Source organism: Rhineura floridana, chromosome 2 (genome assembly GCF_030035675.1).
Source record: "Rhineura floridana isolate rRhiFlo1 chromosome 2, rRhiFlo1.hap2, whole genome shotgun sequence".
NCBI classification, from domain to species: Eukaryota; Metazoa; Chordata; class Lepidosauria; order Squamata; family Rhineuridae; genus Rhineura; species Rhineura floridana.
The window spans coordinates 63,814,055-63,832,079 of record NC_084481.1 but is presented as its reverse complement, the minus strand read 5'-3'; the positions used below and the strand labels follow the sequence as shown (position 1 = coordinate 63,832,079).

Sequence of the window (18,025 nt, the reverse complement as noted above, 5' to 3'; positions counted from 1 at the left end):
CAGATAAGCGACTAATATTATATCATTATATTCTTAATGTTTTAAATTGTTTTAGTATCTTAAGTGTATGTTTCATGATTTTAATGTTACGAATAGTTTAATTCTATTTTAATTGTATATTTTTGTATGTTTTTTACCTATGAGTAGTTTTTATTTGTAAGCCGCCCTGAGTTCCAGTTTTGGAAAAAGGGCGGGGTAAAAATAAAGATTCATTCATTCATAAGTCGAATAAATAAATAAATAAATAAACTCAGTTCCCGAATATGGAGAAGAATAAACTAGCACCTGAATCTGTTTGTGTATTTGTGTGTGATCCTTAATCTTGATTCCCCACTTATTTACAAGTGATGCTTCAGTATAGCATTCACTTTAAGTACTGAAAGCTAATTAATCTATATCTATATACAATTAATACTATCAATTTAACCTGACCTTCTTCCGAAGACCTCACAGCAGCATACATGATGTTATCTCCTCCATATTTATCATCACAACAACTCTGTGAAGTGGATTAGACTGAGAATGTGACTGTCCAACATTACCTAATGAGCCTGATGGGTGAGTGGAGATGAGGATTGATCCAACACTCAAGCCAATATACCACACAGGTTCTCAGTAATTAGGGATGCTCAATTATTCTTTTCAGTCTGCATTTTTGAACAAACTGGCCTGATCACACTATCTACACTAATATACAGATCAGAAAACAGTTATCCTATAGTTTTTGCACATCTCTCCAAATAGTGCAATACTGTTCTCAGCTCAAAAAGACAAAAACAAAATGCACATAAAAAGGAGTATTTTAGTTAAAATGTGTATTAAAATGCATATTTTTAAGGATAAAATGCATTCCAAAAATCTGAATTTGTACATTTTTTAAAAAATCACAGAATGGACATAAATGGACTTATGAATGATGCATGCAAAACTGACACAGGCTGGAAATAGACTAATCAATACCTATCAATAATGTCACAAGCAGAATGAATGAGACAATACCTGACTTGCATGTAGCTCTAAACACATACACATGAATCTCTGCCTGTGCATACCAGATCCAGTTTCTAGCACACACAAATCTTAATCTTATTATTTATTTAAATAGTTGCATTTATAGATCACCCTTGCTCCCAAAGGAGCCCATGAGAATGTAAAAAAAAATACAAAATACATATCACCATATGTTAAAATATCTATAAAATGCAGAACTACTAAAACACACCAAAATTATATCTATACCTGTTCAGTATTAAACAACCTCACCTCAGTTTATAAAAGCCTGAGTAAGCAAAAACATATTCAACTGACATCTAAATATGTAAAGTGAGGAAGACAAACATTCTATTCCAGAGGCATTCCAGAGTTGGGGTGCTGCCACAGAGAAGGCCCTGTTGCATGTCCCCACACTATGGAAACTTGAGGGGACCATAACCAGAGCACACCTGCTGACTGAGTTGGTTGGTACGGGAGAAGATATGCCTGCAACAGATATTTGGGCCCCAAGCCAGTTAGGGCCTTATAGGTCATTAGCAGCACCTTGAATTGAGCCTAGTAATGCACAGCAAGCCAGTGCAGTGCTTTTAGTATTACTGTTATATGATCTAGGGTTGCCAGGTTCTTGGCCTGATACTGATACTGTATCTTTAGGAGAAGGGAAGGTCAGCCAAGTGCAGGTGTTCTTGCAACCCTGTAATGAGAAAAACCACAAGGTGGAATTCTTCCTTCTCTCTGCCCAACTTTTAAGATACAGAAGACCTCTTGGTTGCCAGGCCCGGCCTCCAAGGTCTTCTATATCTTTATAAGTTGTGGAGGGGGGAGGGAGAATTCCACCTTGTGGTTTTCCCCATTACAGAGTTGCAAGAACACCTGCACTTGGCTGACCTTCTCATCTCCTAAAGATACAGGATCAGTCTCAGCCCATGGACCTGGCAACCCTAATATGATCCCATTTGGCTACCCCAGTTTTTAACCAAGCAGCTGCATTCTGCATTAGCTGCAACTTCAGGACCATCTTTGAGAGCAGTCCCACATAGAATGCATTACAATAATACAAACACAAGGTTATGAGAGCATGGATTACTGATGCCAGACTATCCCAGTCCAGGAACAGCTGCCTGGCAAACTAGCCATAGCTGAAAATAAGCTGTCCTTGCCCCTGAAGCCACCTGTGCCACAGATATCCTTCAAACATATCCTTCGAATTTTCACAGACACATTTTCAGCTGTCTTGCTGTTACTAGCTTGTATAACTTCTAGAATACACCAGATCTGAGGGGGGAGAGTTATTTAATTTGTATCCCACCTTATGCTTCTAGTCAGACACTCAAGACAGCTCATGAAACAAGATTAGACATAAATTTATATTAAATATAAAATACAATTCTGGAGTGATGCTCCATTTGGAGGATGACACTAGATAAAGTCAGTTTGTAGTATCCAGCCGTTTAAAGTCTGTCTGTCTGTGTAGACATGCATGGAAAAAAGTGTATTTGAAGATTTTTTGTTTGTTTAATAGGAATTGGTAACCACAGCACTTGATGGAGGCACTGTATCCATGCCACATTCATGCATACACATGATGTAAAGCTAGTTTTCAACTATGTACACACTCCTGGTTACTGTGCATCCAGTGTGCTCTCACCATTGGTTTGGGAAGCCAGGTACACACAATGTAAGCCACAAGGCACACCTATCCTGTTCTTTTATATGCAATACTACATCTTGATACATTTTGTACCAAACCAGCTTCAGTCTGATTTGAGTACTTAAGCCAAATTCAATTCATGCTTCAGCTTTGGTGCATTTACCTTGGGAAGAGAGGGCAGTGGTGATGGGGAGGGGCATTTCCAGAATTGTGCCATTTCAATGAAGACACGGGAGGAATCAGGTGCACATTAAGTTCTGGAAAACCTGTGTGTATGAGCAGATGACAGCCACACGAAGAGGATTTCTGGGGTGGTGGTGGTGAAACCAGCCAGGTAAAGCACATTAGGTGAAGAGATCCCCAATCTGCCACCATTGACTGGTGTGGACATATATAGCAGTGACTTTGATCCAAATCAAACTGTGCTGATGTCTCTAACACTAGGCAAATGTGCTTTGAAATGCAGAAAGGGGCAGGGGGAAGCTTGCTGTGTTTTCAGCTGATAATTGTACAAAGCCTTGATTAAGATACAAAAAAACCCACACCAATTTTCACCTGACAGATGTTGGGTGGTGTGAGTTATGGCTATGTTAGATGCAATTTTAAGTTTGTTGTTAAAAAAAGAAAAAGGAAGTTGATTCTGTTAGACAAAATAAAAGGAGGGGATAAATGCACAGGGCATGCATATTAAATACACAATATTTGTTTGTAAAAAGAGCTCGTAACAGTTCACCATGGTGCATAGACCTGGAACATCTGGGCAACAGTTCTATTCCATTTCCTGGTTTGATTCTCAATTTGAAGTCTGAAGGAAATGGGAAGGCAGGCAATTGGCTCTCAAAAAAAATGGAATAGGTCACAGATTAGGATTCCTCAGCGATCTTTAGAGTCAAAGATCTATAGAGCTGGAATGGGGAGTATCTTATCTAACCCCCAACACCCTATTCTGTGTGTAGCTAATCCTTTCTTGGTTGCCAAATACCTTTTAAAAGCTTCCAAGGAAAGCAATTCCATCCTACCAAGTCACTCAGCCAGTGTCTTTTGCATTCCTGGATATATCCTACTGCCTCTTGTCTTTCATTAGCGGTGTTTCTTCACATATTTGAAGATTGTTAAACATCCTTTTTCTTCAAGTCTAAAGATATTGAGTTCCTTTAGCCTAACTTTATATGCCTCATCCTTGCAAACTGTTAAACTAACATGTACCATAACTTTTATGGATCTTCTCTGACGTCTTTCTCCATTTTTATTTTCAGTGTAGTGATTAGATAGTTTTTACACTTTAAAAAAAAATGGGTGTCTCTCTATTTGCATATTGGATGTACCTCATTAAAGTTATTAATAAAAACAATGGCCTGAATCAGGACTGTGCCCATTCTGAATTTTACAATTCAGGAAACCTGACCTCCTGTCTGATAAATTGTACTGCCCTACAAATTTGTAAAAATACTTTACCATGAAGTGCTCACATCTAGACTGCTTTATGGGTTAATTTTACTAAATTTCCCAGTATTAAAGTCAAGCCAATATAGTTGTGGGTCTGCTGGCCTTCTTTGCAATACCCACATCCACATACATGCAGACCTAGCATTGCTCCTCTCAAGTCTCAGATCTTTGTTGTGGTCCATAAGTTTCCAGAGAGAATTGCAGAGGGTGTGGAACTGTCCTGACCTAATTCTTTCGGCATCCTGGGCATAATTCATCTATCCCTGGTGATTTCAGGGGGCCAAACATATTTTGGCCTCTTCCTTTCCTATCCAAACCATCTGTCCAAAAGAATGTCCCTATAATCTATGACAAGAATTTGTGACTTCTTGTTGGGGAGTTCTCATTAAACTCAATTCATGTTAAATGAACTTGCTTTAAAACCCATGAAATTAAGATATGACATCACATACACACACACACATACACTGTTTGTAAAGACTAGAGAGAAACACTTCCACAGGTTTACAATACAGCTGCTGTGTTCTTAAAGTGCAACGGCAAGCACTGGCGAATTGTTACAAAGGTACCTTCATACAAGAGAGCCCTTGGATTTTGGTTCAGACAGTAAAGAATATATGTGTTATATAGACTTCATGGTCATTAAGTGTTTATATTAATTGTTGTGCTGCATATTAGTAATGTTTGTTGCAGATTAACCTCACCTCACAAACTATAGTTCCCAGGATTCTTTGAGGGAAGCCATGACTGTTAAAGTGGTATACAAGTGCTTTAAATAAGTGATGTGGATATGCCTTTAAAGAATCATATTCACTAACAGGCAAAACCCTGCGGTTTTAGAATGTACCTATAGCCAACAGATATTTCTATTAAACTTTAAAAAGCAGGGAAATTGGGCAGCTATAGTGAATGCACCAGGGGAACAGGAAACCTGACCTCCTGTCTGATAAATTGTACTGCCCTACAAATTTGTAAAAATGCAGACACAATTTCGGTTGGTCTTTCACAGTCCAATGCACCTGCACTCCTGTACAATCATGCTTAGGATAGGTGAAACTGACCTGGGGGAGACGGGAAGAAGAGGGCAGGAAGGGAAGAAGAGGGCAGGAAGGGGAGGAGAGGGGGAGGGGAGGAGATTGGATGGGTGGGCACTGGACAGAGGGGAAGCCCCTTTCCTTTCCAAAAGGAAAACACTGTGAACAGTATCATTCTTTTTCAGGGTTTCCCCAGATTTTTATTCTATAGCAGGCACATGTAGCCTCCCACCCAAATTTAAACCAAAGCAGTTCCTGGCCACATCCACACCAGGCCTTTATTTCACTTTAGACAGTCATGGCTTCTCCCAAAGAATCCTGGGAAGTGTAGTTAGTGAAAGGTGCTGAGAATTGCTAGGAGATGCCCTGTTCCCCTCACAGAGCTTCAATCAGAGCGGCTGACTTAAACCACTCTGGCCACTGGAGCTTTATCAGGGGAATAGGAATCTCCTCTCAGCACCCTTCAGAAACTACACTTCCCAGGATTCATTGGGAGAAGCCATGACTGTCTCATGTGAAATCAAAGTCTGGTGTGGGTGTGACCCCCTGATTAGGCAAGCCCAGCAGCTGAGAGTCTGGATTTTAGAACACTGACAGTTGGTTCTTACTGAGCATGCCCGACATTATCATTGAGTACAAGCCAAAACTTCTTAAATTAATTAAAAATCAGCCAGGCATTTTTTTTAACTTTTAAAGTACAGATGATGGTCAGGTTATGGGGCAAGATCAGTAATAGGATTACAGGTACTCTGTGAATATGGCTGATTTTTAATTAATTTCAATAGATTATGAGAACTCACACAAAAGTGCAAAAGAGGTCTGGTTTTTCTCTGTCTTTTTACACTTCGAACTCTCAATTCTCTCTGATGTTTTGTGAATCACCATTAAAATTTAGAGAGTTGTTAAGCAAGCGTTTCTGAGTTCAGGACTATAAGTTTTGTAACGGCATGGGGCTATTTCCAATTTAACATTGTGGAATGTGAAAAATCCATGCTTACTATAGTATATAGCCACTCTTGTGGCTGTAAAATAATCTCTACCAACCAAATCTACTTGGCTTTAAACTGTAGCATACAATATGTACTTACAAACTCAGTATCAGACATTATGTTACATAGCCATGAACTCAGTGGCATGCGGGCTTGAGTTTTAATATATAGCTTGGGACTGAAGTATTTACAGTATGTTCCCTTATCTGCTGCTCCATGAATTAAAATTCAATGTCAGGTGAAAATGTATCTGTTCCTTCTGGCTCTTAAGGACAGGTAGGTCTGTAGATTGGTTGGCAGACTGTTGGAATTATGTTTTGCTGAACTTTTGTAATGTCAGTAGTATTAGTTTTGTGATTCTCAGTGTTGATGTTTTGAAATGTTGCATTTTACTGGAATGTTATATCCCACTCTTGAGATCTTTAGGTTGACCAGCAGTTTAAAAATGTAATAAATAAATATTCCTATTCATAACCTCATTGCAATTTTTCAAATATTTTTATTTTTTGTGGTGTAACATGAACATGGCAAAATAAGAGTGGTAATCCATTGCTCTGCTCTGTCCACAGGTTTACTATTATCTGAACACACATTAACTTTTCAGCAATGGATTGGGCCGCCTGAGCAATGTATTGAAAAGGAGGTGGGAAGAAACATGGGCCACTGTTTTACTTGTGGTGAAAAAGAATGCCAATGACTGTTTACCACAAGGACAAATTGTGGGTCAACACATCCTCAAAGGTTTGTGACTCAGATGACCACTTCACCAGGAGTAAAATTGCAACCTGGATTGTATCAGTTCACTTCCTGGCATGCCAAAAAGATTTGGTGAATCGTGTCTCCTAATCTGACAGAATGGCAAAACAACATTGCCATTCTCTAACCACTTGTGGGCTTTAAGCATACTGAGCACACTGCAAGTGATCCAACATCAGTCTTTGCAGGCTACCAAAATGAACTTTGCTAGTCAGCCAGATCCAGGCATCAGCTGGCATGTTTGCTTGCTATATTAATTTGTCTGCCATTCTACTCTTCCAGGCCTGCATTGCTTATTATATAAGCTACTCCACCAAGCCTAACACAGTTTACTAGGCAAGTTATGGTGACCCAAGAGGGACTTGAAAACCATCCTGGTTTTGCTGTCTGCGTACCTACCTGTAATTTCAGGAAAAGAAGGAATCATCAAGCAATTGGCTGGTCGCAGCACACAGTGGATGAGCTTGTTTGGCTTGAACTGTTCATTCCACTTCCCTATCCCACTGCTCCTACCCCAGGTTATACTGCTTTCCTCATAAACAACAGTCAATGAAAGCTGCAGCAGGCATTTGCTTATCCATTTGAAGGAAATGGGCTATTTGCTTGCTTTGCAAGGCCCTGTAACAGTTCGCCGACAACACCTATAGCCACCATCACTTTGTAACATAAGCTATGTATTTTTTGAAACTGAAATAAATGGCTTTGGTGATTATGTGGAATTACAGTACAAGTTTCCCAGAAATTTATCTTGGGAGCAGTTTGAGTAAAGAATAATCAAGTCAAACTGTGCTAATAGCATGGCTTTTTTCGTCTCATACAGATAATTTACTCTCGGTTGAAGGGGAAAGTGCATTAGAGTTAAGACCATCAAACTCATTCCACCTTTGTTATATTTAAACTAATTAGTCTCAGAGATGAAACACATATTTCTAAGATTCCAGATAATCTTAAACAAAACACTCCATGCTAATTTTTATTCCACTCCTATCTCTGCACAGATTAAACAAAGCCCACAGTTAGTTTCGTCTGCTGTTCTTTTAAGAGAAATTAAAGCCTGCTGCAGAAAATAAGAGAGGAGGAGATCAAATCCAGTGGCAAGGTTCGCTGGGCTATGCGTTTGCTCATCGTTAGTTTATCTGCTGCAAATGAGCATGTATAAAACAGTCCACCTACTGCTCTAGTTGATACGATATAATGCAGTTCCACTGAATGATCCTGTTAACCTAACCTTCAATTTGCTGGGATTTGAACTCTGAATTACAGCTTACTAACATAGTTTAACAGCTGGTACAAGGGCTTCTTTTGAATTTTTAATCACATGAATTAAAGATTGCTAGAGATGCTTTTTCAAGACTCTACTAGCAATGATCCAGTGTGCAGAAAGACAAGTATAGGTAGCCCCAAGAGAATTAAGAGCACAAAAGGTACCATGGCTCATGGAGCTGGGCGCTTGGCAAATTAGGAATCTGAGTGGAAATTATTCATCAGAAAATAAGTGTATTGCAGATTCAGTAGGAGCAGAAGACACTGCATTGGAAGACAGTAAAAATTGCAACATAAAAAGGGATTTTAAGACAAATACATTCTGCACTGCTGCTTTAGTAATGACACCCATATTAGTGGGAGGCTGTCCTTTTTCACACATGCCTGTTCAGTAATGTCCATCATCTATATTTGCTTAGTGTTGCTGTCTGGAGTAAGCAAAACTGTCCACATTTTGCTACAAATACATTGTTTAGCATTTTTATCGTTTGGAAAGCGTTTCTTAGTACTTATTGTTTCTCGAATGATTTATTACACACACACACACACACACACACACACACACACCACATCACTGCCATAACATATAGAGACAAGGATAAAACCATAACTACAAGTGAAAAGTGTCTCCACTTATCCATGCTGACCAAAAAACCTGGGAAGGGGGAATGTGATCAGTGTACCAAATGTGCTGCTGTTCCTTGCTACAACCATAAAATGCAGCATAATAAAGTCAACAGGGATGTTTAAACAAAGCAAAAAAGGGAGAAAAATAGGGCAGCAGGAAGCAGAAAGCTCGTTGCTTCTTAATTATGCTGTGTTCTCTCTCTAATGGATTGCCCTCCCCAAACACTCCAAGTTACAGCAACTGGCATGTGGCATCTTTGGTTGACAGAAAAAGCAGTGGCAAGTGTGCAGCTGTTCATCCTGACACACAGGTGTTTGATTTTTGGACTCGTTAGCTAGACAGATTTTTTAGGAGCGTACAGGGGAATCAGCTGCAGTCATTGCACAGAAAGTGAGTTGTCCAAGTCCACCGGAGAGAATTATTATGCAAATCCCATTGCCAGTTTCAAGGCTTTGCATCGGATCCATGCCTGGCCTCCTCTTGGCCAGCTCTGAGCCCCTACCCTACCTTGCTTCAGGTTCAAAACACTTTTCCTGTAAAAAGAAAAAAGTTTTATTAGTGGGATCAAGACATTTTCAGAGTGCATGCGTGGTAAAGCTGAGGTGGAAGAACTTGTGGATGAAGGCCAAGCTGACGAAAAATGACATCGTTACGAGTTGAGTTTTGAGGGAAGGCTGAGGACGCATTGATTCAGGACAATATGCAGTTGCTTCAAAAGAGATGGAAGCAGTTTTCTAAGGCTGGGCAGGGGTCAGGATGCTCCAAAAAGTGGCTTGCCTATAGAAGTACTGCCAGTCTGGACAAGGCCGTCAGGTATGCTTTCTCCCCATTTCTCATTTATCCAATTTTTTATTCAGGTTTCCATAGTTTCACAGCAATTTGATTTTTTTTTAAAAAAACATGAAAGTTCACCAGCATTTCAGTGCAAATGCTTCCAAATATACACATTTTATAAGCAATTTTCCCTACTATAATGCATTTATGTTATTTTCACCAATGTATCCATTTTTATTCACACTTCCCCCAATATGCGCATTTTGTACACACTGTTTAGAATTTGGGAAAGGGTGTGAGACAGGGGTGTATTTTATCACCCTATTTGTTTAATCTGTACGCAGAACATATCATACGGACAGTGGGATTGGACAAAGATGAAGCAAGTGTGACAATTGGAGGGAGAAATATCAATAATTTAAGATAGGCAGAAGACACCATACTACTAGCAGAAACCACTAATGATTTGAAATGAATGCTGATGAAAGTTAAAGAGGAAAGCACAAAAGCAGGACTACAGCTGAACATCAAAAAGACTAAAGTAATGACAACAGAACATTTATGTAACTTTAAAGTTGACAACGAGGACATTGAACTTGTCAAGGATTATCAATACCTTGGCACAGTCCTTAACCAAAATGGAGACAATAGTCAAGAAGTCAGGCTAGGACTGGGGAGAGCAGCTATGAGAGAACTAGAAACGGTCCTCGAATGCATTGAACACCAAAGTCAGTATAATTCAGACCATGGTATTTCCGATCTCTATGTATGGATGTGAAAGTTGGACAGTGAAAAAGGCGGATAAGAGAAAAATCAACTCATTTGAAATGTGGTGCTGGAAGAGAGCTTTGCGGATACCATGGACTGCAAAAAAGACAAATAATTGGGTGTTTGAACAAATTAAACCAGAATTGTCACTAGAAGCTAAAATGATGCAACTGACGTTATCCCACTTTGGACACATAATGAGAAGACCTGATTCACTAGGAAAGACAATAATGCTGGGAAAAACAGAAGGGAGTAGAAAAAGAGGAAGGCCAAACAAGAGATGGATTGATTCCATAAAGTAAGCCACAGACCTGAACTTACAAGATCTGAACAGGGTGGTTCATGACAGATGCTCTTGGAGGTCACCGATTCATTGGGTCGCCGTAAGTCGTAATCGACTTGAAGGCACATAACAATAAACAAAATTGTGTTTTTGTTCATGTGCCTATTTTATTTATTTATATTTAAAATTTATATCCTGCCCTTCCTCCAAGGGTGGCAAACAAATGATAAAACACTAAAAACATATTTTAAAATGTCTTAAAATCAAAACATCTTGAAAACATATTTTTAAAACATTTTTAAAAATGTCTTAGAAAGCAATACCAAACCAGACGTAGACTACTGGCCTCTACTGAAAAGGCTTGTTGAAAGAGGAAGATCTTCAGTAGGTGCTGAAAACAGAACAGAGATGGCACCTGTCTAATATTTAAGGGGAGGGAATTGCAAAGTGTCTGTGCCACAACACTAAAGGTCTGCTTCCTCTGTTGAGTGGAATGAACCTCCTGATCAGATAATATTTGTATGCAGCAAAGGCACCAGAAAAAATGGGGGGGGCATAGAAGGGGCAAAGTATATTTCTAGATGGGTAAAATACACTAGGTAGGGGTGAGCTCCTTGTTGGGGGGGTGTTTGCCCCCTTTCCCCCCTTTAGTGCAGCCTCTGTTTGCAGGAGGTCTTCACCTGCAGACCACAGTGATTGATTGGGTATAGAACAGGTTCAAAAAGTGTGGATTGGGTAGTTTCTCATTAAATTGCAAACAATATTTAATTTGCCCTCCATCCATAGCAAGTGATCTGTGTGCTGCCTGCTCAGTCTGCTATATAGGTGCTACCTTTTGATGGGCAACTTCAAAGCCACTCCAGCAATTCTCTTTTTATGGTCTTTATCTGTAAACCATACTTGGACTGGAAAACCTTTTTAGAAAGGTAGAAGACTGTCTGGGGCTGCAGCCTCCTATCTACTGCTTGTCAGCTATTCCCTGCTAATTAGCATAGGAGGGAAATTCTTGCAGTTCCAAGGAACATCACCTGCCATGCTTAAGTTTTTTCCTAAGCTTAATAGCGGTGGTGGCAGGAGGGGCAAATTTTTAAATCAGGATTAGCGTTGGATAAATTAAAGCTCATCTGTCCTCATGATCCTCCCCGTGCCGCATTTGTGCAACAGGGAAAAGGAAGCTGCAGCCACAGTCCCTTTTACTCATTGATCAACAGAATGGGATGCCATTGATCATGTAAAATTAGACAGAGGGCTGCATGGAGACTGTGACCAATAGTTTACCCATCTCTGAACGATATATAGAAACCAAAGGCGTATTTTTGGTGAGTATGCATATTGGCTGGAGAATGTGCACACTGCCCAGGGAATGCACAAATTGTAGTTGAGATATACACATGCCCCAAGGCTTGCTGAAGATTACACATCCAAGACTATGCACAATTCCATCTTCATGGACAGAGTATGTGCTCATTATCCATGAGGTGTGCAGAATGTGCACAATGGGGACATCAGGAAAAACTTCCTAACTGTTACAGCCATACGACAATGGAACCAATTACCTAGAGAGATAGTGGGCTCTCCGACACTGGAGACATTCAAGAGGCAGTTGAACAGCCATCTGTTGGGAATGCTTTGATTTGGATTCCTGCTTTGAGCAGGGGGTTGGACTCGATGGCCTTGTAGGCCCCTTCCAACTCTACTATTCTATGATTCTATGGTAGGGTATTCTGCACATTAGCCATCCAGCTGACATAACCGCAAACATATATACCTTTCACCTCTTTAAAAACCAACAAAATAGAAATGATGTACCTCTTTGTTTTCTTAACGCATTTCCTCTTGAACCAAATAAAAATATGCGGAAGACCTCTCATTAACCTAGGAAACCAGTGGCCCTCCAGATGTTGGACTACAGTTCCCACCACCTGTAGCCACCATGGCCAGGGGTCAACGATAATGGAAGCTGTAAAACACAACTATATCTGGAGGGCCATAGGTTACCCAGCCCTGCTGTAATAAGAGGTAAACTTGGTGCAAATGTGAATGGCATGTCTGACAAACAAATATATTCAATTTTTTTTCAGCCGAGAATCTGATGACCATCATTGGTTTGAGTACTACAGAGCAAAATGTGACTCCAATTCAAAGCTGAGTAGTCCTCCAAGGAAATGAATGCTCGACTATGATGTGCAGATTTGGGGGAGGGGGGAATACTATTAATTTCAGCTCTGCTAGGAAATCAAACCATTTCTCTTTCACCTCTATTCACAACCATGCCAATTCTAAATCCTTCAGTCACATCTGTTGCCTTAACATCACAGCAGCTTTCTTTGCAGTGCTTGCTAACCTTTAGATTTCCTGCTGCCTGAATGATCACTTTTCAGCTTGTGGTACATCACACTACTGCCGAGTGAATGGTGCTAAGTGCTCTAGTTTGGCACAGAGTCTCTCATTTACCTGGACTCACTTGCTGGCAGGATGAGCAGTTCTCCCCTGCTCTAATGCTCACTTCCTTCGGTGAACTCGCAACAAGACTGAATGTGCCTTATCACCATGGCATACAGCCACCTGGAAAGAGGAAGAGCCTACTTCTCTTTTTGTACAAATTATGGGACAACTGCAGTAGAAAAAGGATTCTGTGAGAACACAGTGTAACAAAAAGCACCATACTTTTATTGTAAAATTATCAAGCCACAGTACCTATTACAAGGTTCATTATAGAAATACACAGCATCCGTGTTTAACTTTCGACTAGGATGACAGGTAATGAAATGTGGTTAAATCTTCAGAGATTTCTGCACACACAAGGATGGCCTGGTTGCCAGTGCTTTCTATATGTGAAGACTGCAAGCGATCTATGAACATTGACTTGAAAGTGGGGCTAAAGGAGACATTTTAAAGCACACCAACCTAATGTGCCAGTCCTGGACTTGAATGCAGATCATAAGGCAGCTAATAATCAGATCATGCAGCTCTTCACATTTTGCAATGCACTTTTCATTCAAAAACATGTACACAAAAATGCATATTTTACAGGAAAAAATCATACAAAAGTATGTATTTTAAGAAGACATACCTTGAAAAGCATATTAAAAAGCATATTAGAGGAACTCAACAGGTCTCACTTTCAAGTAAAATAGCTTAGGATTCTAGTTTGCATGGAGCTTCAAATAACGTGACATTGATAACAGGAGTTGACAAAATAATATATAGTCTCCCTACACGCCTCAGTGATGACCTACATCTGGAAGAAAAAAGAAGCCCAGCTTTGCAGGGATTTTTTTATTATTCTTTGTTTCTCCTTCTGCAGAACGTACTAATAGAGGAACAGAGAAGGGAAAGATGGAGTCAAGCCCAAAGAGGGAAGACTGCAAATGAGGTGCAATCAGCCCTTTCCTATGGGCTTTCTTTTGTAATGTTTTGCAACAGACAGAAAGCTGCTTCACTGAACAAGTCAATTAAAATACCACAGAAATCTGTGTGTCATTTAGATATTGGGGTTACAACAAACCCCGTTGGGCCTGTACTATGCCTATCATTAACATGGGTGGTAACTGTTTAGTGCAAGTTCTTTTGGCACAGAGTTGTCAAGTAGAACTGCTGCTTAAGCATACCTACACCTCTTCCAAACTACATTTACTGGAAAACACTATCTAAAGAGCAGAAGAATCCCTGCTCATATTACAGTGTAGATGAGGATCACTGGTTCCTAGCCTAGCCTCAGTCTCATGCATAACGGCAGCAATTGCTCTGCATAGCAATAAAATGCCAAAGGGTAAACAATGTTGTTTTGTTTATAGACCACACAATGTTGGCGCATATTATTTAATTTTGTCTTTTCGTCAAGAAAACAAGAAGCTATGCAAGGCACTGAAGTTCCATCCTCTGGAAATCTCACTCAGCATCTCAGTGGTTTCAGAGCCATAGCAGGCTTTGCACCTACATTTTCAAACATATCTTAATATCCTTAGGGACTAGAAACTTGGGTGGTTTTTTAAAAGTTTCTTAGGAAAGCCACATTTAGCAATTTTAGTATGGGACCCACAAAACGCAGAATGCAAACAGCCCTGAATATAGCCCACTACACTTTGCTGTTGCTCACACAAAACATTAAACCAGCCATTGAATGGGTTATGAATGTATTTGATTATTGTTAAACAAACAAACAAATTGCCATGATGGATCAGACTTTTCTCAAGAGTGGTCAGTCAGAAGCCTCTGGGAAACACATAAGTAGTAGAACATAAAGGCAATAACACAACCTGGCATTCAGGGTTGTAGCACTGCGGTACAGCAGCTGCTTTTCGTGCAGAAAAGTCCCTTGTTCAATCCTCAGCATCCCCACGTAGGGCTGGAAGAGACTTCAATATGAAATCCTGAAGAGCCACTGCCAGTCAGCGTAGACAGTACTGAGCTAGATGGACCAATAGTCTGACTCGTTATAAGGCTGCTTCCTGTGTTCCTAGAGACATACTTCCCCTGGACCTGGAAGTTCCATCATCTAGCATGGCCTATTGATAAACCTCACCTTATTATGTAGAAATTGTAAGTTTATGCTTAGCATTTTATTTTGTTTATTTATTATTTATTAACTTTATATCCTGCCCTTTCTCCTAGTAGGACCCCTGGGAAAGGCAACAGTATCAATAAATAAAATGTATATATACTTATTCTAACTGAATCTTCCCAATTCACACCCTCATATGAGCTAGTTACTAGTCATCACCGCAATCTACTGTAGTATTATGCAAACTGATACATTATTTACTCCAAAAATGGGGAACTGTGGCACTCCAGGCGTTGTTAGACTACAACTCCCATCATCCCTCGCCATGAGCCATGCTGCCTGGGCCTAGTTGGAGTTGGAGTCCAACAATATCTGGAGAGCCACCAGTTCTCCATCTCTGATTTAGTTATCTTTGCGCTAACAGCCCTTTAACTCAATGGGATGACATCAAATTCCAATGGTTATGGGCAAGGGAAAGAAAATCCTGTTATCTCAAGTCTCCTGTCACTTTTGCTAAAGCAGATCCCATTTTCAAAATGATAATTATTAAGTTGGTAAAAAACTCAATCTTGTGGATCATTTGCATACCTTCATAACTGTCTGCAAGTTAAATGAGATAAGAATCTACAATTTAACCGCTCAACAACAGAAGGTGAAAACCCTGAAAAGAACAATAGGATGTTCATCATGAAAGGCAAAAGGATAAGAAGAGAATTAAGGAGGGAACAACAATTACAGGAGCACACTGAGAAATCTGAAAACATCTATTTGGACTTCCTTTGCAAGTAAGTACTTAGTGCTTGCATAAATGCAGAAAAAGATTCCAAGAAAACAGATCCTTGTCCTTACCAGCTTCCAAAGCTACTCACTTATAGCTTCCAGAGCACTCTTGTTCACAGCTGCAACAATGATTCATCTTCTCTCCACTTCCAGCCAGTAAGAACATAGCAGGCACCTGGTGCTCTAAATAATCCATGAGAAATATGCCCAGTGATCATTAACTCATGAATTTCCTATAGAACACAAATGTACTCCATTAGATCTGTTTGTTTTTTTAAGGATGGGGGGAAGAGAGGTTTTAGACCCCCCCCACACACAAAATCTGAACTATTGACAGCTCCTTGACAGAGAAAAATCCAACAGGTGCCTCCTTTTTTTCCAGAATAAGGGGTTGCAACAAGGGAAGCTTCACCTCTAGGATTTCTCCTCTTATGCAGCTGTTAAAGACATGAAGCCTTTGTTAGACAAAAAAAGTGCATCAACACTATCACATAAGTTGTTTGTAGTATGATATTTTAACAGTAGATTCTGCTTAAATTGTTCCACATTTGTGCACATGCATAAAATATGGCAGCCCAGGGTACCATATTACACTGATTAAAATGAATTATCTCAATGTCGATTTACAAGTCAAAGCAAAGAAAAGCTGTTGCAAAGGGGGGGGGGGGAATCAAACTGCCCCAAATGTTCAGAGAAAGGCTATTTTATCTAGAGAACTTGGTGCTGAAAATACCTTTTAAAAGAAAACCAAATTTTTAATTGCAAAGAGATTGGCCTACAGCATTAGCAGTGGTTGAAAAGATACTAAGGAGAAAAACATGACCACTCAAGTGGGTTAGTTGCTCATTCATTGTCTAAAGTCAAGAAGAGACTCTTTCAAAATAATGTCCTCTTTTTTGTATAATATAAAAGGAGAACAGGATTGCAAATTAACCCCCCCCCCAAAAAAATAATTGGCTTTTTTTACCTGCATCCTTTCAACAACAGCTTGATCTGCAGAAATCAGAAGGTAAAGCTTTTCATGGCATGGAGGTACTGTTATACCACCTTCCTAACTATGAGAGAGCAAAGTACTGCAGAAGGCAGAAACCCTTGGTCCATCTAAGTCAACATTGTCTGCACAGTCTGGCAGCACCTCTCCAGAGATTTCCAGACAAGGGACATTTCCCAGGGAGGCCAAAATAACAGGGAGTGGGAGTAGAATCAGGTTAGTATCTCTCTCTCTCACACACACACAAATAAGAAGAATAATGCCTGCACATCTTGCCTCATATCTCAGGTACTACAAGTGCTAGAAACATGCCCCCTTTTTAAAAAATGAAAGCTAGGAGTCTGGGGATTAGGGTTCATCTGCAGGGGACTGGGAGCAAGTGCCCCCCTTGCTCCTCACATATGCCCATAGCCTCACCTCTCCAACAAGGTTCTGGCAGCCACATTCAGATCCAGCTGAACTATCCAAATTGTCTTTAAAGGCAACCTCACACAGAGCACATTGCAGAAGTCTGGATTGCAGCTGTATTGTGTAAGGGTAGTTAGATGCAAAATAGGGCAGAGGTCCTACACCTTTGCCAGTTATGTAAAAGACTGTATTTCTTTTACTGTGTAGCTTAGTCTGTCTTCTACCCAACTATTAAAGGCACAGGAGCCCTGGTCCCCCCACAAAAAAAATTTGGCCACACTGTGCTGTGTTGGTCTTGAAATCCCAGCCTGCCTCTTATTTTATTTTTAATTTTTTAAAGACATCTGCTATTATGGGTGGATGGGAAGAAAAAAGGTGAATGGCTGAGAGGAATGGAAGTGGAATACTCACACAAGATTCCTTGAAATGGAAAGCAATTTAAAGCAAGTCCATGAATCTCTCTGCTTGCTTTTTATCTTCTCCCTCCCTCCTCTTCCCCACTTTGCCTGACAGCATTACTAACCTGCAGAATGGAGGTAGACTTGTCAAGCTTTCAAAACGCAGAATACTGAAAAGGTCAGGGTAGTATAGGATGACAGAACATGTAAGTCATTAGAATTCTGATACCTCGTTTGTAATGAGAACAAGGGTGAGAGCAAATTACTGTAACCCCCCCCCCCAATAAAATAAAACACCTTCTAAAATCTGGGAAAACTTGTTACTTCTGTTGAAAGCAAAGTTCTCATCCCTGCCTTTC

At 40.0% G+C, this 18,025-nt stretch overlaps 1 long non-coding RNA gene across 1 annotated transcript; it reads right to left on the bottom strand.

Annotated features, from left to right (window-relative positions):
• Window positions 1–8,252: 8,252 nt before the first annotated feature.
• On the bottom strand, window positions 8,253–17,351 carry LOC133378159 (uncharacterized). Its single transcript, XR_009760886.1, has 3 exons — window positions 17,278–17,351; window positions 15,939–16,102; window positions 8,253–9,293 (listed from the first exon to the last, which is right to left on the bottom strand). It is a non-coding gene; the product is annotated as an uncharacterized LOC133378159 (long non-coding RNA).
• Between the last annotated feature and the right edge of the window lie 674 nt (window positions 17,352–18,025).